Here is an 18286-nt window from a genome sequence, read left to right on the forward strand (position 1 = left end):
AAGATCCCCAGATTTCCCAAGGGATACTGGATCTTTCCTCCCTAGCCAGAAATCTCAAGAAACCTTTTGTCTTTCACCATCAGTTGTAGGACATTGCCCACCTGTACTGGGTGTTCAGGAGCATCTTGTACCTACTCCAGTGGTTCTAGAAGCTTTGCCATCTTTTCAAAAGCCCAAGGAACTTTCCAGGGCAGAAGAGGGAACTTTGCCCATGCAAAGTTCTTTTTTCTCCAACCAAAGAAATCTGGAAAATTCAACAGATGCCACTGGGATATTGGCACAATATGAAGAATCACAGAGTGCTTTAGGCCGTTTGCCACAAGTGAGGAAGGCTGTAGCAACTTCTCAGTCTACTTCAGCCACCCTAGGAACTTTGCCACCACTTTACCAACTGGTAGAAATTCTTCATCTACCCAAGGAGTTGCAAAGACTTTCCCATTTGGCCAAGGGTATCTAGCACCTTTGCAATCTGCCCAGGGGCCTCTGAAACATTCTATGTCAGCCAAGGCAATGATGAATCCATCACAATGTTCTGAATGTTCTCTTAATCCTCTGAGTCTTTCCTTCTCAGAACAAGGTACTCCAGCATCTTTTGATTCTGCTCATGGAGGTGGGAGTCCCAGTCCCTCTGCACATGGGACCGTACATCTGTCCACATGTCCACAAAGGTCTACCCAACATTCTACATCTTCCAAAAGGTTTTCAAGTCCTTCTTTACATACACAAGGTATAGGAACTCAGTCCACATCTACACACTACACAGTAGCAGACTCACCATCTTTCCCAGTGTGTCAAGGATATATCCACACTGCTCAAAATACAGCAAGGACTTTGAGATCTGACCAGGGATCTCTGAGGATTTCAGCAACTACACAAGGCTCTGTAGAACCTTTGCCACCTCCCCAGGGGACTCTAGGTTATTCATCATTTACATCAGCTGCACAAAAATTTCCAACAGCTACCCCAGGACATGTGATATCCAGTGACTTACCTCTGGAACTTGCAATTTCTGACCAACTTAGTTCCTCACTTTCTTCCCTAAGCCTTTTGGATCCTTCCCTTTCCACAGAAGAGCCTTTAGATCTCTCTAAACCTACAGGTGGACCTTTAACTTCAAGCCAGGGACCAAATGAGTCTTGGAAATCTTCACAAAAAGTTCAACAAACAGATCCATCTGCTTCAGATCCTTCAGGATCTATACATTCTTCCAAAGGACCCATGGTAATTTCTTTATCTGGACGAGGAACACTAGAATCTGTATCATCTGTCCTAGAGCCTTTGACAATGTCTCTATCTGCTCAAGTGAATCCAGGACCTTTGTTATCTGTTCAAGAAGCTGGAGGCCCTTGCTTGTCTTTACAGGGGAATCTGGAAGGTTGTACCTGTACACATGGCAAGCCAGGAATATCCAATGCTTCACGAGGCACTTTGGAAATTTCAGCATCTACCATAGTGAGTCTAGGACCTTCTCCATCTGTCCAATTGGATTTAAAAGTGTCACAATCTGTCGTAATATCTCGGAGACCTTCCCTGTCTGCCCAAGGTCTACTAGGAACATCAATATCTTCCCAAGGGCTTCCAGAAACGTCCTTGTTATCTCAAGAGTGCCCAGGACCCTGTTTAGAAAAAGAGACTTTAGGATATTCACCATCCAATCCAGAAGATCTTGGGCTTTCTGATTCTGCCCAGGACACACTAGAAACACGGGCATGTATGCAAAATCGTGCAGAAATACCACCTGTCACCCAAGAGGTCATAGAATCATTGTCAGCCACACAAGATTCTCCCAAATTGCCAGCTCCTTCACCACTTAGTTCAGAGGCAGAAGAGCCTCTGACATGTACACAATCCATTTCTAAGAGTTCAGAATCTGTGTCATGGACTCCAGAAACTTTGCCATCTGTGTTAGGGTCTTTCTGTCTTTTGAAACCCAGTGAAGGTGCTCTGGGCCCTTTTGTATCTGAATAAGGGATCCTGGGAACACCAGCATTTCCCCAGGAAAGTCTAGAACTTTTTCAACCAGCCCAGTGGCCTCTAGAACCTCTGCCATCTGCCCAAGAAACCGTTGGTACTTCCTTTTCAACAGAGTTTCAGGGGCTGTCCCTTTGTGCAGAAGGGGACTTTATTCCTACCCCTCCTCATGAAGGTGGCCAGAGAAATTCCTCTTATCTCAAGAAGAGCCCTAGAAGTTTCAAATCTAACCAAAGGATATTGAAATATGTCCCACTTCCTGAAGGGGATATCAGATACTGCCTTTCAGAACTTGATGCCTTAACATGTATCTCTTCTGCTGTAAGTAGCCTGACATCTTCCAAGTATGCAGAAAAGGAATCCAGTCTTACCTCTACTCCTCAAAGGAGCATCTCCCTCTTAAAATCATCAGAATTGAGTTTCAGATCTGGTGTCCTTTGTAAAAAATGTCTCAGTCATTCTCCTCCTCCAGGGGATTGCCCCACACCTTCTAAATTGCGGAAAACAGGACCAAGCCCTTCCTCTGTAGGTCAAGCAGGCCTGAAATCTGTGTGCTCAAAACATGCCGGCTGGAAACACTGCCATTCTTCCAAAATGCAGGTAAGAGCTTGCAAATCTAAGAAAAGAGGTGTAAAGCTTCAAACTGTGACTAACATAAACTTCACCACTTCTAATTCTGCTAAAGGAGCCTGCAGATGCTCATCATCTCATGAGGAGGGACTCAGAAGTTCCCTACCAACCCAAGGCATTCACAGACCATCCAAGTCTACTGAAACCCCATCAGAAAAAGCCCCTTCTGACCAATGGGACACCCAAGCTCCCAATTCAGAGCATGAGGTTGGCAAACTATCCTCTTTCCCTACAGAAGAGTGCATGCGAACCACTCTTTCTCATGAAGAGAGCCTCAGGCATCCCACCTCTCCTCATGAGATTCCCAGACACGCTACTTCTACCAGGAGAAAACAGAGGAAAGCCTCTCTTACCCAAGGAGCCCTGCAAACTTCTCCTGCAGATCAAGAATCCATTGAGTCATCTCCAGATAGAGACAGTCCCCGTAGAGGGGTGAAATTCTCATCATCACCCCAAGAGGATATCAGCCACCCTGTTTCTACTAAGGAGAGCTCAAAACATATTCTTGTTGTCCAAGAGGGAGAGAAACCTTCCAGAAATGCCAAACGGGAGCCCACAGCTTTGGTTCCTATCCTATCCTATCAGACCTCCAAAAGGGAGTACGACATTCCCTTTTGGAACATTCCCTGTTATGCAAAGATAATACAGACGTACAATATCTCAAGCAGAGGATGTGGTACCTGCTCTCTCCTGTCCTTGGAGAGACCCATCCTTACAATATGAATTTGGGTTCCCCCTTTGTGACCATTCTGTCCTAGGAGGCCACAAATATACACATCATATGAAAATCAATCTCAACAAGATCACACGGCAAAAGGGGAGCTGTAGTTCTTCCCTCTCCCCTAAAGGAGGTGTTGGACCTTCTCAATCAGACCAATGTGGACTCAGACTTTCCAGTTCTCACCAAAGGGACACTGGCGTTGTGATCCCTGTTTCAGAAAGGCTCCGAATGCTTCAGGCTGAAAGAGGTGGCCTCTCAAATACACCATCTAAGAAACTGGGCCTCACACATAATTTTTATGACAAAAGAGATATCGAAAATGCTCTAGGAGGCTTCCGACTTACTCCTTGCTTCCGACTTCCTCCTTCTTTCCAGGAACGCACCAGAGCTTCCCAGCCTGCCAAATGGAACCTGTAAGGCAGTCAATCTCAAGAGAGCAGCCTGGGCCCTACTCTCTCTTACCCTTGCATTTTGACTTCTTATTTGATCCAGAAGCTGCCCTCATTTTTTCCCTTTCTATGCCCCTTATGAACAACATGAATTTTGAACTTTTTCTTCTCATCAACTGTCTATCAAACTTACAATTTCCACTCCTACCTGCCTCAGATGCACATTGAAACATCATCTATGCCCCTGTGACTAAAAGCAGGACAAGAATCCCCTTTCTGATGAAGAGTAGCTCACAATTTGTAGCCAGAAGAGCATGCTATATAATTTTCACCTCATGGAGAATATTATGTGCTTCTTCTGATCATTGAGGACCTAGACCTACCTACTAGATCTGATTTAGTCCATGACAAATCGACTCCCTTGATCTAAGGTGCACTGAGTGCTTCTTATTCTGATCCTCTGACCTCAGTACCTCTGTCCAAGGATCAGGACCCGGGTGCCTGAGGTCGAAGACCCTAAGAGTAGCCAGCTGGTTCATGAACCCAGGACACAGACATTAATTTGGCCAGCAGAAACGAGAAAGCCTTGCCATGTTCAGAAGTAGGCAGCTGCTTTATCAAGAGAACTACCTGGGAAATGCCTCCTAGCATACTGGAGATTGATTAAGCTGTTGCATGGCCTGCATGATATGTGTGTTCTAGGTTCCCAGGAAGCCTCGATAATGAAATATTCCGGCCTTCTCTCCTCTCCAAATCGACACTTGATCTTGTACAGATCCAAGAATCTTTGGCATTTCTACTTGCCCCAATATGGTGTGAACCTTTCTGCCTCTAAAGCATGGCATCCTTTATAAAATGTTTGTGGATACGTCAACATTCTCACTCTGTCAATGGGTCCTCCAAGTCCTGTTTCTAACACAGAAACCTCAGAATTTTTCCTTCAGCAACAAGAAGATTCACAGTTTCCCCCCATGCTTGAAGTGGGGCTTAAATCACTCTCAGTGGCTTAAGGAGTCATCAGGTACACTTTGTCTAAACCAGGAATTCAAATACACTCCAGGCATGCTTCTCTAGTAAGGTCCAGACCTAAAGCTTAAGAACCACAGATCTTCCAAACTACTGTATGGACCAAGGGGACTTCTGATCTGCCCACTCTGAACCAGGGATACTCAGAGCTTCCCCAATTGCCTAAGTGACCTTAATCTTACCTGTCTAGAACCAATGTGCTGGGGCTTGAGAGATGGCTCAGCGGTTAAAAGCACTGACTGCTCTTCCACAGGTCCTCAGTTCAATTCCCAGAAACCACTTGTTGTCTCACAACGATCTGTCATGGGACCCGACGCCACATTATGGTGTGTTTGAAGACAATGACAGTATACCCACATACATGAAATAGAACCTATGTGACTCACAACTTCCACCAATAACGCAAGGGGGTTTCAGATGTACCCCCCAAAATCAAATATGTTAGAAACTCCCCAGTGTTGAAGGCAGCATTAACATATGAGAACCAGAAGCCTCAGAAATTCTTTAATTCCCCTCAGAATACCACTTCAGAACAAAGGTGTCACATAGGTCCTCAATGACTAAAGATGCCCTGATACATATGGCATGATAAGCAAAGGACTTCAGACCTCAACAACATTTTAAGAAGGCCACAAATATGGATCTTTTACTATCAGCATGCAATAGCATTGATGAAGTCACAATGGGGACTCAGATGTACCCTTCTAGACCCCGGATAATTTATACCTCCAGGGTAAATACCAACCCCATCATATCAGGCCCCCCCTTATGTAAAGTATCCCATAACTTCAAGGGGGCTGACACCCAGTTAGTTTATCTTTTGAAGATGGCCTAAACCTTGGTTTCTCTAACCATACTATCCCCTGACATTAAGGGTATTCCAAAGAGGTCAGCTGACCTTGAGTAAAATGCTTTATTCTTCCTCCTTCTGCACTGGAAGGGTCTGAGGCACACCACTCTGATGAAGCAAGGTGCAGAACTGACCTTGTGAGTGAGAAGTTTATCTCAAATATTCAGGCTCAGCTCTAGTGTGCTTAAGGCTGAATCCTTGGTACCAAGAATACACAGGAGCTTCGCTCTTTGTTCATGACAGACTCAGGTCTACCATTCAACTAAGAGCTTCTCCCTCAGACCTTATTAGGGAATACACTTTACACCACCAAAAACAAACAAACAAACAAACAAATAAAAAAAACCCAAATCTCAGAGAACTCCAGAGTCAAGTCCCATGGCCAATGTATAAAAACCACAGCCTGGATCCAAGGCTCTCTTTAAGCTGGTCATCAGAAAGGTAACTGTCCTCCACACCCACACCTGTGTGCCCTGTTGTAAGTTTAATAGGGAACAAATCCAGGAACTTAGAGCCGACTTGTCAGAAAAAACTTCAGATTTCTATCAAATCTGCATGGAGTCCTCTGAGATAAGAATTTTTTAGAGTTCTCTGAAGATGTGGAGGCCTTGAGTGTCTAGACCAACCTCCTCTACAGAAGGTGAACAGGGCAACTCCCCTACTGTCCAACAGGGTTGAGGGACTTTCTCTTTTCCAAACTTATAGTATTTTCCTTCCCGTGATGATCGAGGTCTTAAAAAATCCCTTCTGTCCAGGAAACCATGAGATATTTTACCTCTGACCAAGGAGCATTTCTCCCCCTGGTCAAAATTCACAGAAATCAAGAAGAGAAGGCGAGTCCTGGAATCTTATGCCACTTCCTTGAGTGCAGTCACATGACATGGTGAGAAATCATCATTCTAACTCAGTTCTGGTTGGTTGAACGTAATTCTTAGGAGACAATCATGCTGAGGACACAATCCCAAGCTTTTCACGGATCATGGTATCTGTATTTGGTGTCTTGCTAATTCAGCAAAGGATATGTATACCCCAGGCTGTGAAGAACTGTTAGAAGGTGTGGCAATGCTAGGACCTCGTGAGCTAAGGTAAGCAATTTAATTTTTCTCAAAATATTATGGGGATTTTCATATTCTTGACATCTCTCCTGTTACAAGAATATCAACACCTCCTTTCTCCCCAGGGGTATTCACTCCTTCTACCTTTGCTTAAGGAGGCATCACATCTTCCCACTGAAGCAAAGGGAGCCTCTGATCATACCAGTTTGTCCAAAAGAGGATTGGACATTCATTTAGGTCTAGGAATCCAACAAAACTTGCTGATATTATGGAATTAACCTTAGATATTTTTTCCTAATGTTTTCCAGATTTTTCCTTCAGTTCAAGGTAAACTCTAGATTCAAAAGGGTTTCAATGAAGAATCTTTGACATAGATACTCTCAAGGAAGAAACTTACATTTTATCTTTGAATTAGGGAAATATAGACACACCCTTAAATTTGACTGGGGATTAATACAAATTCTGCTGTTTACGGAACCTACAGAAATGCCACTGAAATGAAAAACTCGGGCAGTTGTTCTTTTTTTTTTTTTTTTTCTCAAGGAAACTTTAAATCAACATCTCTTGACCATACATACCTCAGAAAATCCACTTCTATGCATTGAATCCTGAGATCTATTCCTCTAGGAGGTCCTCCAGTTTCCTTCTGACTTGGAAGGCCAGGCATGCTCAAATAAAAGAAGGGATGTCAAACACTCTGAAATGAAGCCCTGTGACATGGCAGTAAAAATATGAACCCTAATCTAACTTCTATTTTTAAGCCTGTCACTTGAAATGGAGCAGTTCCATCTTTGTTGTCTATGCCTGGTATGCTGCTGTACAGATTGCAGAGAACATAGAGCTAGAGATTACCAAACAATTTGTTTAAAAAAATGCTCTGATTGCTGGCAAGCACAACTCAAAGTCTCAGAACACATTGGTATTCTGGTCTATGAGGACATTTGCACTTGATAAGCTATTTTTGACATTTTCTTCTAATTCCCAAGGTAAACTTTTGGCTGAGGGATTCTGTGACCTTGCTAATCTTCCTTATCCTCCCAACATATTCTCTTTCTCATAAATGACATTCCCATATATGGTGAAAGTAGTTTTATACCTAGCTGATCAGGCATATTTCCAAAAGTGACTCCTTCTGTCAACAAGGTATCCTAGCCCACTCTGGTTTGAGGTCCCACAGTCCAAGTTACAAATCAGAGCAAAGAACCTGCGCCATTTGCCTTCAGGCAAGTCAATAGAAATGTAATAACTTCATTAATTCTGCCTAGACCTGGATTGATGAACAAAGTCAAAGAAGTATCCTAGCCAGCAACAGTCATCCAAAGCCTTTGGAAGAAGAAATATGTTGCTGCCTTGTCTCTCCTGAATGAACACAAACTATGAAAATACAAATCTCTGAATAACAATTGGAAACTTATGATCATGGCTGGAAACATTCTCCACTCTATAAGGTACCAGGGACCTTTACTTTGACAGAAGTGTATATGGCAATCTCACAGTCTGCCTCAAGAAGATTCTTTCCTCCTCTCTCAGTAGGGCCTTGGAGCCCTCTCTTACTTGGGGCCCACATTTCCCCATGTTAACACATTTTTTTTTCTCACGACACTGAATAGAATGTCAGAACTCGCCTAAGACTAACATTGCCCTAGACCCTATTGGCCAACTGTGGCCTAAAACATGTATTATGCCTTACATGGAATATTCCTAATCCTACCAAGTAGCTTTGAGTCTTTTTTCCTTAATGGGCTGACAGACCATGGATACCACTCATTCTACATAAAAGAGCATCTAACATTCCCTGTCTTCCCAGTAGGAATCTGGGCCTATTGTCTACATCCATTCACCAAGTGGAATTTAGACATTCAGTATCTGCAAAGGGGGTCCTGGGAAATCAAAGTCTATTGAAAGGACTCTCAGGACTAGCTCCTGTGTATAAGGGGTTTTTCAGACCTCTACCCTCTACACTAGTGGACTTCAGGTCCACCTTTGCAACTAAAGAACCAACCACCAGAGCCTGTCTTTTGCCCATGCCTCACAAACATTCCTATTGACGAAGTTTGCTTCAAAACTAACTCCTCGGTCTAAGATATCCATACCGCATATTTGCAACCAGTGATACATCAAAAATCTCTCCTTTTAGATCACAGGACAGAAGACAGAAATCTGAAATTGTCCCTCACATCCTGTGTCTGAAATTTGGTCATCAAAATGCACTATTCTTATCTTTTATTCACAGATGTGTGCAGCTGAACACCGCCTCGAGGAAACATAAGTGCTTGCATAACTATTATCCTGTTGGAAGATTTTTGTGACAGCTGCCTGGACTCTCAAAGATGTTACACAGGGTATGCATATGGGGAAAATATTAGCAAGGTGGTGAGGCAGAGTCTGAACCTTCCTCCAGTACCCAATGTAATCTAGAACCTTCCCCTGCTGATCATCAGTGAACTTGATATTTGTGTCCTGCAAAGTATGACTGGGGACCTCTACCTTAGGAACCAAGACATTCAGTACTTCTCCTCTGTTGAAGGTGGTCTAAGAATTTCCCATTCTGAGAAACAGTTCTCAGAACTCCCATGTTAGTCAAATACTCCACACTGAAGTCGAGAGAACTGTGCCTTGCTCCTTCCATTCCCCAACAATGTGGCCTCGGATCTTTCCCATCTCTGCAAGAGGGAATGTTAACCACTGTCTTTGACAAACGGAAGCTTACACATTCCTTTATTCCAAAGGTGACTTTAGATATGCCCTTTTGGATAACAGTGTATCATGACATGTATCCTCAAGCATCCTCTTATGTCTTTCAAATCCAATCTATATTCTCTAAATAAGGGAGATTCAAACCTTTCACCTTTTTTCAGGATGGCAAGGGACATATATTGTTCCTCTCTGGTTTGTGTTCCCAGGACCTATGTGTAGAATTATTGACAGGACCCGAGGTTATGCTCTGCAATCTAATCAAATTTTTGCTGCCCATATATGGACATATGAAGACAAACTGGAGGAGGCAAACTAGCCAGGGACAGGCATCCAGGCTGTTTAAAAAAATGCTTCGGTTGATGCTTGAACTTCCCAAGACTAAACACAAGATGTGGAAATTCTACCAACTAAGGAAGAGTTGGAAGCTGAAGAGCAGTGGAGGGACTTCCTTTACTGAATACGGTAAGAGGGACATTCATGCTTTAGAGGATGTGCATGGTTCTCATGTACTCTCCAAACGTTTTGTAATGCATACTTGTGTACAACCAGTTCTTATCATTTTCTCCTTCTCATAAGGGCTCAGTACTGCCTCTCTTCTCAAGTGACCTCAGTCCTTTCACTTTATTGAAGAGAATGTCAGAATTCCCTATGACAAAGCCTACTGCTGACTGTCCACGTTTGCCCAAGGTGGTCTCAAATACTCATTTAGTGGAAATACCCTCAAACTTTATGTTTCTTTGAAAGTGGAGCTAAGTCATTCCTCTTGTAACAAAAGATGCTCCAGAGCAAGTAAGCCTCATGCCATTCCCTTTGTAGAAGGTAGAATCAGATCCACTCACATGCAGTTCAGTGTAGTGCAAAGGGGGGCTCTGATTTCCTCCTTCAACCATAGGAATGTAGACTTTCAGTTCCTGGCCAAGCGTGTATGTCCCATGGAACAATGATGACAGAAACCTCAGTTTTGGCTCCCATTGCTAAAAGGGTCTCAGTTATTCCATCTATAGTCATAGGAATTTCAGATATAGCCTCCATCTATGGCATATGTCATTCTGAGGGCACCTTAAACTTGAATTTAAAGCCATAATACTTCAGTGCCATTCTCTGTGACCAAGATTGCCAGTCAAGTGCAACTGCAACCTCACAGTGGGACCTCACATCTTTCTGGGTGTAGGAGAGTGGGCAGAATATGGAAATCTAAAACGAACTTGCATGTAATCTTCCTAGAGGTTGTTGTCAGAACAGCTGTTTTCTCATCTCTACTTATGGATATCTACAGACCAATACAACCATGAGGGAGTCTTAGAGTTCATACAACCACTCACCCTGTTGTAAGGGCATGTTGATCTTGTACGCCTTCCAATAGTATATACAATATTTGGATAGTGAAAACTGGAAAGAAGAGATGGAATCAAATGATGTACTGCCATTCTGTTCTCCCACTACCCAAGGTAAACTAGATTTTCCTCTTCTGTGATTTTCATCACAGTGTGGTGAGTGGATCCTGCTATTTGGTTATACATGGCCAGGGACATTCATCCTTCCTTCTGTCCTTCCTTCCTTCCTTCCTTCCTTCCTTCCTTCCTTCCTTCCTTCCTTCCTTCCTTCCTTCCTTCCTTCCTCTCTCTCTCTCTCTCTCTCTCTCTCTCTCTCTCTCTCTCTCTCTCTTTCTTAAATATGCATTTATTTTACATGCAATGCTCTATATGCATGTATGCCTGCACACAGAAGAGGGCACCAGATCCCATTACAGATGGTTGTGAGCCACCATGTGCTTGCTGGAAATTGAATTCAGGACCTCTCAAAGAGCAGTCTGTGCTCTTAAACACTGGACCACCTCTCCTGCCCCAGGCACTTTCTTTTAAAAAAAATCAGGATAACCCCAGAATTTGCAGTTATGAATACAGGCTACTGAATCTGCACCTATTCTCCAGGCATCACATACCATTCACTTTGGATGAAGGGTCATCAACACTTAGGATAGGTGGCTTTCAGGCCTCTCTACTGTTACAAATAATACCCCAAACCTTCTTCCTCTGTCAAAGGTCCATTTTAAGAATGATTGGTGTTTACTCTTGGGATCTCAGATTTTTCAATTTGCTTAAGGGGACCTAAATCAAAGTGTCCTCAGAGCATCCTCCACCTACACATGGGCTTCAAAAAAGACCCTCCAATTGTGAGCTTTAGATCATTTCCCTCTAACCATGGCCTCTAGGAAAATGTACATGTGTCCCAAGTAATTTCACTTAGTTCTGCTCTGTGTTAAAAGAGCCGGAAATTTAGGTCATCTGTCCTTCATACCATCCTACATGCATACACCCCTATAACTGATGATAAGCATCAAGAGTGCTTAGAGACTGACAATCATGACTCATTAATAATGCTTGTACTGCTACAAGCATTACCATGGTTTAACTGAAGATGGGAATCTTCTAAGCTGTGATGCAGTCCCACCTGCCCTGCTCAAGGTAGGCTAGGTCACTCCTTTATCCTTAAAGAGATTTGGGACTTTAAACAGACACTAAGACTGTTTTAATCGTATAGTCCTAAACATCAATGCTTAGACTACCGTTTTCTGTCCATCATATATCAAATACAATCTCTGTATATAAGAGGGTCCAATAAATATCTTGTAAGACTGACAGGGCCTGAGACCATCTCTACCTGCCCCAGGACCCAAACTCCATTTCCAGCTAAAAAGTCATCAGTAACTACCCTCTCTGACCAAGAATTATTCCAAACCAGTCACTTCCTGATAAAGGAGGGCACAAACATTCCACCTAACTGTGGCTCACATCGAATACCTCATCTGAAAGAGACATCAAAATGACTTCTTTTCTTCCAGAGGTCCTCAAATTCACACCCTCTGTCCAAGAGATCTGTAAATATCATCCAGTCATGCCAGGGCTTCAGCACCTGTACCTCTGTCTATGGAAGTCCCAGACACTCTACATCTACTCATAAATATTTTCTCTTTCCCTTTTGACTAGTGGGCAACAAAGCCTTCTAATGCGTATATTGGCCTGATATATTTCCTTTTGCCCAAGGGGAACTCATGCCTACCCTCTTTGTAATGTGTCCATAGATCTCGTTCTATTGATCTTTTGTGCCTGCTACATCCCAACTCTCTAGGATTACTTACAAACTTCTTCCTGCTAAGAATATTCTGAGACATTCTTCCACTGGAGAAAGGGGTCTTGTACTTATCTCATCTGACTTAAGGCTTCACAGACCAAAGATAACCATCCAACCTGTTGGAATACTGGAACAATTGCTGTCTGCTGTCCACGTGGCACACAAAATGTATGGATACTCTAAATACTGAAAACGAATTGGAAGCTGACCTGGAACTTCCTATGCTCTACAAGGTATTTATATATTCTCCAATGAGAAAGGTCTTTCTTAGTTTATTGAAAATAGCCAGAGATTTTACCCCTATTACAAATAGATATAGAATTTCACCTTTACACAAAGTTTCTCAGAAATCCTGCTTATGATCAGGATGCTTCATATCCCTTATTCCCATGAAGTTTGCCACATTACCTCTTTGATTAAGGGCACAACCGTGCTACTTCTGTGCAAAGCAGTCCAAGCTCCGGCCCCATATTACATAAGAAGATTTAGTCATTCACAACAGAATGTGCTCCAGACATGGCCTGTGTGATCAGGGAAACCCCACATATTCCCCATCTTCCCTACCTACCCCTTCTAATTTTCATGGCCTGGGAAGAACTTTTTTGAACTAAGAGATCTCAGAGCACTCTGGACTGAGATCCCAAAAAGAAGAATATCAAAGCAAGGGTAAATCAGATTCCTATCTTTGTTTTCGTCCTTAGACAGAGATGTCCTGTCCTCCATGCATAGGACTATGTGAATGGACATATAGTTGAGGAGAATACTAATCCTGAAACTACTGCATTGCACCCTTTTAGAATATTTCTAAGACTGCTGCCTTACGTACCATGGACATTCAGATGATATGTATTCTTCATTGTGATGTCAAGTTTGGAGTTGTTGATGTTGCAAGTGGCTGGGACACCCTATAATTCTCAAGGTATCATATCAATCAACATTCACCTTCTGCTCAGTAGGGCTGTATACATAAGAGTAAGAAGGCTCAGCCTCTTCTATACAATCCTTGGGAGATCCTCTCTCATTCTTCTTCAGAGCATCTTAGATCAACCACCTGTGCCCAGATGGTCAGAAACCATTCCTCTTCTGCAAAGAGGGATATTGGATATGTCTCCAGCTACCCAAGGAAATCTGAGTATCATCTTGTACAGAATTGGATTTTAGACTACTCCCTCTCCCTAATTATACCCCAGCTATGTCTCTTCTTAACAATAGAAATACAGACTTGTTTCCAATAGAGAGCTACAGACCACTAGTATCCAAAGGGTTCTCAGATGTTCTAAATATTGCCCTGTGGAAGTAGACTTACTAAGTCTATTTAATTGGGCCTCAGATACTTCTGTTGGGATCAAAGGGATTCTAATCTACTGCCTCTGATTTACCAGAGAACCTCAGATTTCATTTTACCCAAACTGTCTTCAAATATGCCTTCTGACCAAGGAGGAGGTTGCATTGTCCTCCTCTGATTTAGGGTCCTCAGACATTCCCCACCCTATCTTTAGGACCTATAATATTTCAATCTACCAGAAGGGACCTCCAGACCACCCAGACTTAAAGTTTCACAGCCTAAGCTTAGCAAGTACAGCCCAGAACTGAAGTTCATTGCCTCAAGGCAGAAACTACATTTCCCCACATTTCATACCTAGACCTAGCAGATGAACATATTCTTAAGAAGGAGAATTGGTGTGGGACTGTCAGCCAGGTTTTCTGATAAATGCTCAGACTGCTGCCTGACCACGCAGTGCAATATTCACCACAGTGGACAGATGCTCTAGTCTCTGATGAGGAGCTGCCAGCTGCTAAAACAGTACCTGAAATGTGCTGCACTACTTGAGGTAGGCTGGAACTTTGATATTATATCAAGGAAAGAGTATGCAAATTTAAACTCTACCCAACCAACATGATTCTTTTATCTACAAACAGCTTTCAGATCTCCAATTTCTCCCAAAGAGGCCATCACATCTTATTTCTTTCCCCTGTCCCTTGTCCTCTCATCTATGAGACTATTAGTCAGTCATACTTCTCTGACTATTGTTGGGGACATTCTTCATCTGAATATGAGGTTGTCGATACTGCCCACATACCCTGACTAATGGGATCTTAAAACTCCACCTCTGGCCAAGGGTACTTCAGAAAGTCCTTTCTCATTAAGTGTGGGGTGTCTACATTAGCATCTTTGTTCAATATGCCTCTGATTGTACCTTCTGGCCAAGAAAATCTTCCACTTCACTCAAAGAGACATCAGAATTACACAACGTGGACACAGAGGCTTTGGCATTCTCCTGCTCATCATTATAATATTCCTCCCCTCAGGTTTGAAGTCTCCAGAGCAGCAAGTAGATCCAGAAGTAGCACTCATCATCTTCAGGGCATTCATCATCAGTGGAGTGATCCCAACCTTAGTATACAACCATGGATGGTTGAACACAAACCTGCCAGGCTGACAGAGCACTAGACACCTCTCAACGTCCTTGGAACCATGTTCAGATTGCTGCACATCCTACTGAAGATGCCCCAGATGACATGGTTACTATTGATTGTTGTTGTTCTCTTCTTCTTCTTTTTTTTTTTTCAAGACAGGGTTTCTCTGTGTAGCCCTGGCTATCCTGGAACTCACTTTGTAGACCAGGCTGGCCTCGAACTCAGAAATCCGCCTGCCTCTGCCTCCCGAGTGCTGGGATTAAAGGTGTGCACCACCACGCCCGGCTCTGTTCTCTTCTTCTTGTTGTAGTTGTTGCTGTTTTCTTTTCAGTTTAGAAGAGGACATCTTGTTATTTTGTTGTTATGTTAGTCATCTACTGGCATTATAAACCAACAACCCACTGCTTAAATGTTTCACATTTCCTACTCTTTTTGAAATCAGAATGTATGCATATCTTTTTTTCCTATTGTTTCAAAGACAAACCACTATGTAATTTTATATTACAAATGTATTCATTTTAACCAATATTCACATTAATGTATATATTAGGTGCAAAACTGATTCCTGTGGTATGTTGTTTTCCACCTGATGACAGTTTCATTCGAAGTCATTTGGAAGATCATTTCTTACTAATGTGTCTTAAAAAGATATACCTTGTAGCTGAGGGTATATGACTGAATATCTCCAATACAATAAATACCTTCTATAGCATTTCTGTCTACTGAAGTAAGTACCAGTTATTATAAAATAATATCTGAAGCAATGAACAAGTATGCGAAATTGTTTTTAGGTTGCAATCCCTAAAAATAGCCAGAAACAAAGGAAAGCCTAGTCATTAATCAAATCTATACACATCAAATGAACATTTTGTGTTTTGTGGGTATAGTTATAGAAGACTTGGCAGTTTGAATGTCCAATCATTATGTCTTAATTGGGGATAGTAAACTATGCTTAGTGTGTGTGCGTGTGTGTGTGTGTGAACTAAATGACATCATGCCTTTAGTGTTTAGATTATCATCACATCTACCTGTCTGTCTATCCATCATCTATGTATATGAGTATGTATGAATGAATGAATGAATGAATGTATTTATGTAGTTATGTATGCAGCTATTTCTCTATTATCTATCTATCCCCCTCTCTCTCCCATTGTTTCTCTGTTTATCTCTCATCTATGAATATATGATTGCATGTAGATAGGCAGTATTAGGAGGTGTAGCCCTGTTGGAGTAAGCCTTTCCTTGTTGGAAGAAGGGTGTCACTGGAGGAGGTGGGTTTTGAGGTCTCATACATGCACAAACCATACCCAATAGACATCTGTCTGTCTGCTGTCTGTCTGTCCAAGACTAGCTGCGACAGTGGGTTCAGTGATCCAAGAAGGGGATGTGGGTTTGGTGGCATATAAAGCAGGCAGGACACATTTACACACATGGTGGAAGAAGCAAACTTTAAGAAGCTCAAACAATTATATATATATATATATATATATATATATATATATATATATATATACACACATACACACATTTGGTGGATGGAGCACAGCCCCAACTTTATTTTTTTTCTTGCACTGTTTACTTATCCCTGCAAAATCTTTTAAGCAGTATAAAAATTACACTGTGGTTAGTTTGTATTTTCTTCTAGTGAATAATTTTGAGTATATGCAAGGAAAAACATCTCCCCCAATATCCTCCCATCATCAACCATTTAGAAATTACAGATAAAAATAAAAACAAATTATCCCCAAGAATCCACACACATTTCTTTTCTTTTAATTAGGAATTTTCTTCATTTACATTTCCAATGCTATCCCAAAAGTCCCCCATGCCCTCCCCCCAATCCCCACCCACCTCCCACTTCTTGGCCCTGGCATTCCCCTGTACTGGGGCATATAAAGTTTACAAGACCAATGGGCCTCTCTTCCAATGATGGCCGACTAGGCCATCTTCTGATACATATGCAGCTAGAGACATTGCTGGCAGCCCCAGGTGAAAGGGAGGAGGAGAGAGAGACTTAGAGACAGAGACAGAGAGGCAGAGAGCACCTCTGTCCCTGCACTTCTACAGGTATAACAGGAGCAGGGGGAGCAGATCTGATCAGCTGCCCTCCCGGGGACACAGCCAGCCTGGCCAGACCATTTGCCTGGAGAGCAGACCTAGGCCACACACAAACTACATCTCTCATGAGCACGCGGGGCTCACTTCCTGTCCGTCCTGCAGTTGCACTTAATATCCACGGGATGGCGCTGGTGATCGCCTGTAGTCCACACACAAACTACATCTCCCAAAAGCAACCGGGATGCACTTCCTGTCTGGCACAGGAAGTCGGGGCTCAGGCATGCTGGGAAGCTATAGTTCCCACATGGGTAAAAGCACCTGCCTAACCTCCCAGGACCCAAGGGATTGAAAACCAGACCCTGTCACTGAGTCAGAGACACCTGCCTGCACGTTCGCCCAACTACCCAGGATGTGACACCACGGGCAGATCTGAGCCCTTGGACAACGACGGGAGCGGAGCTTAAAAAACTAAAATCTCTAAACCATAAAAAAAAAAAAAAAAAAAACTAAAATTCTAAAAGAAACCTTAAATTCTTAAAAAAAAAAAAAAAAAAAAAAAACCTCTAGAACACTAGAAAAAGAAAATCCTAAAAAAAAAAAAAAAAATTCCTAAGACCCCAAACCCCTCCGAAAGCTCAAAAAAAAAAAAAAAAAAAAAAAAACAAACTTAAATGTAGAAGAAAAAAAAAAAAAAAAGAAACCTGAAAATAAAAGACCCTTGTAATTGGGGAGTTGCTTGTTTTATATATGTGCAGAGGGAATATAAGTGTGAGAGATTAATGTTGTAATATTATAATATTAATCTTTGAAAACTGCAAAATTAGAAATAATATGTACTCAGTTGCATCCTCATCTGAGAGTAGGGACACTAAACTCTTGAGACTTTTTAATAAGTAACAGAAACCCTATCGCTGAATGTAGAAAGGTCTGTTCTAACATTTCTTTGTTTTTTTTTTTTCTTGTTTATTTTGATTTCAAATGATATCCCCCTTCTAGATTTCCCCTCTGAACACTCCCATCCCACCCGCTCACCTGCCTTCATGAAGGTGCCCTGCCACACATCCACCCACTCCACATTTTTTATTAGAAAACACTACATCCTGATTGTATTGGCTTTAGGATCGGTCATCTACTTTTTCTTTAAAATTGCCATCTCTGTGAGAACTGCACTTTAGTGAAGATGATATTGGTAAATTACCATGTCAAGTAGAACGAACAATAAGCAAGCAAGAATGGTCAAACAGAATGTATGTGTTCAGCCATCTTACCCTATCCATTAGGTATAATCCCCACTGTAACAAGTGTAAGAAATGTTCCAAAAGACCCAGGAAGCAGCTGA

The 18286-nt window shown here is 42.3% G+C and overlaps 1 long non-coding RNA gene and 1 pseudogene across 2 annotated transcripts; one reads left to right on the forward strand and one right to left on the reverse strand.

Moving 5' to 3' along the window:
• Nucleotides 1-246: 246 nt before the first annotated feature.
• Nucleotides 247-7324, reverse strand: LOC146999998 (uncharacterized). 2 transcript variants are annotated; one of them, XR_015046263.1, is made up of 5 exons: nucleotides 7221-7324; nucleotides 4920-5035; nucleotides 3667-3733; nucleotides 2343-2587; nucleotides 247-1616 (listed from the first exon to the last, which is right to left on the reverse strand). It is a non-coding gene; the product is annotated as an uncharacterized LOC146999998 (long non-coding RNA). The 2 variants fall into 2 exon arrangements; XR_015046262.1 differs by lacking the exon at nucleotides 3667-3733.
• LOC146999999 (uncharacterized) lies at nucleotides 2596-3244 on the forward strand (annotated as a pseudogene).
• Nucleotides 7325-18286: the final 10962 nt, after the last annotated feature.

This window comes from Mus caroli, unplaced genomic scaffold, assembly GCF_978045245.1.
Source record: "Mus caroli unplaced genomic scaffold, Mus_caroli_1 scaffold_22, whole genome shotgun sequence".
Lineage (NCBI taxonomy): Eukaryota > Metazoa > Chordata > Mammalia > Rodentia > Muridae > Mus > Mus caroli.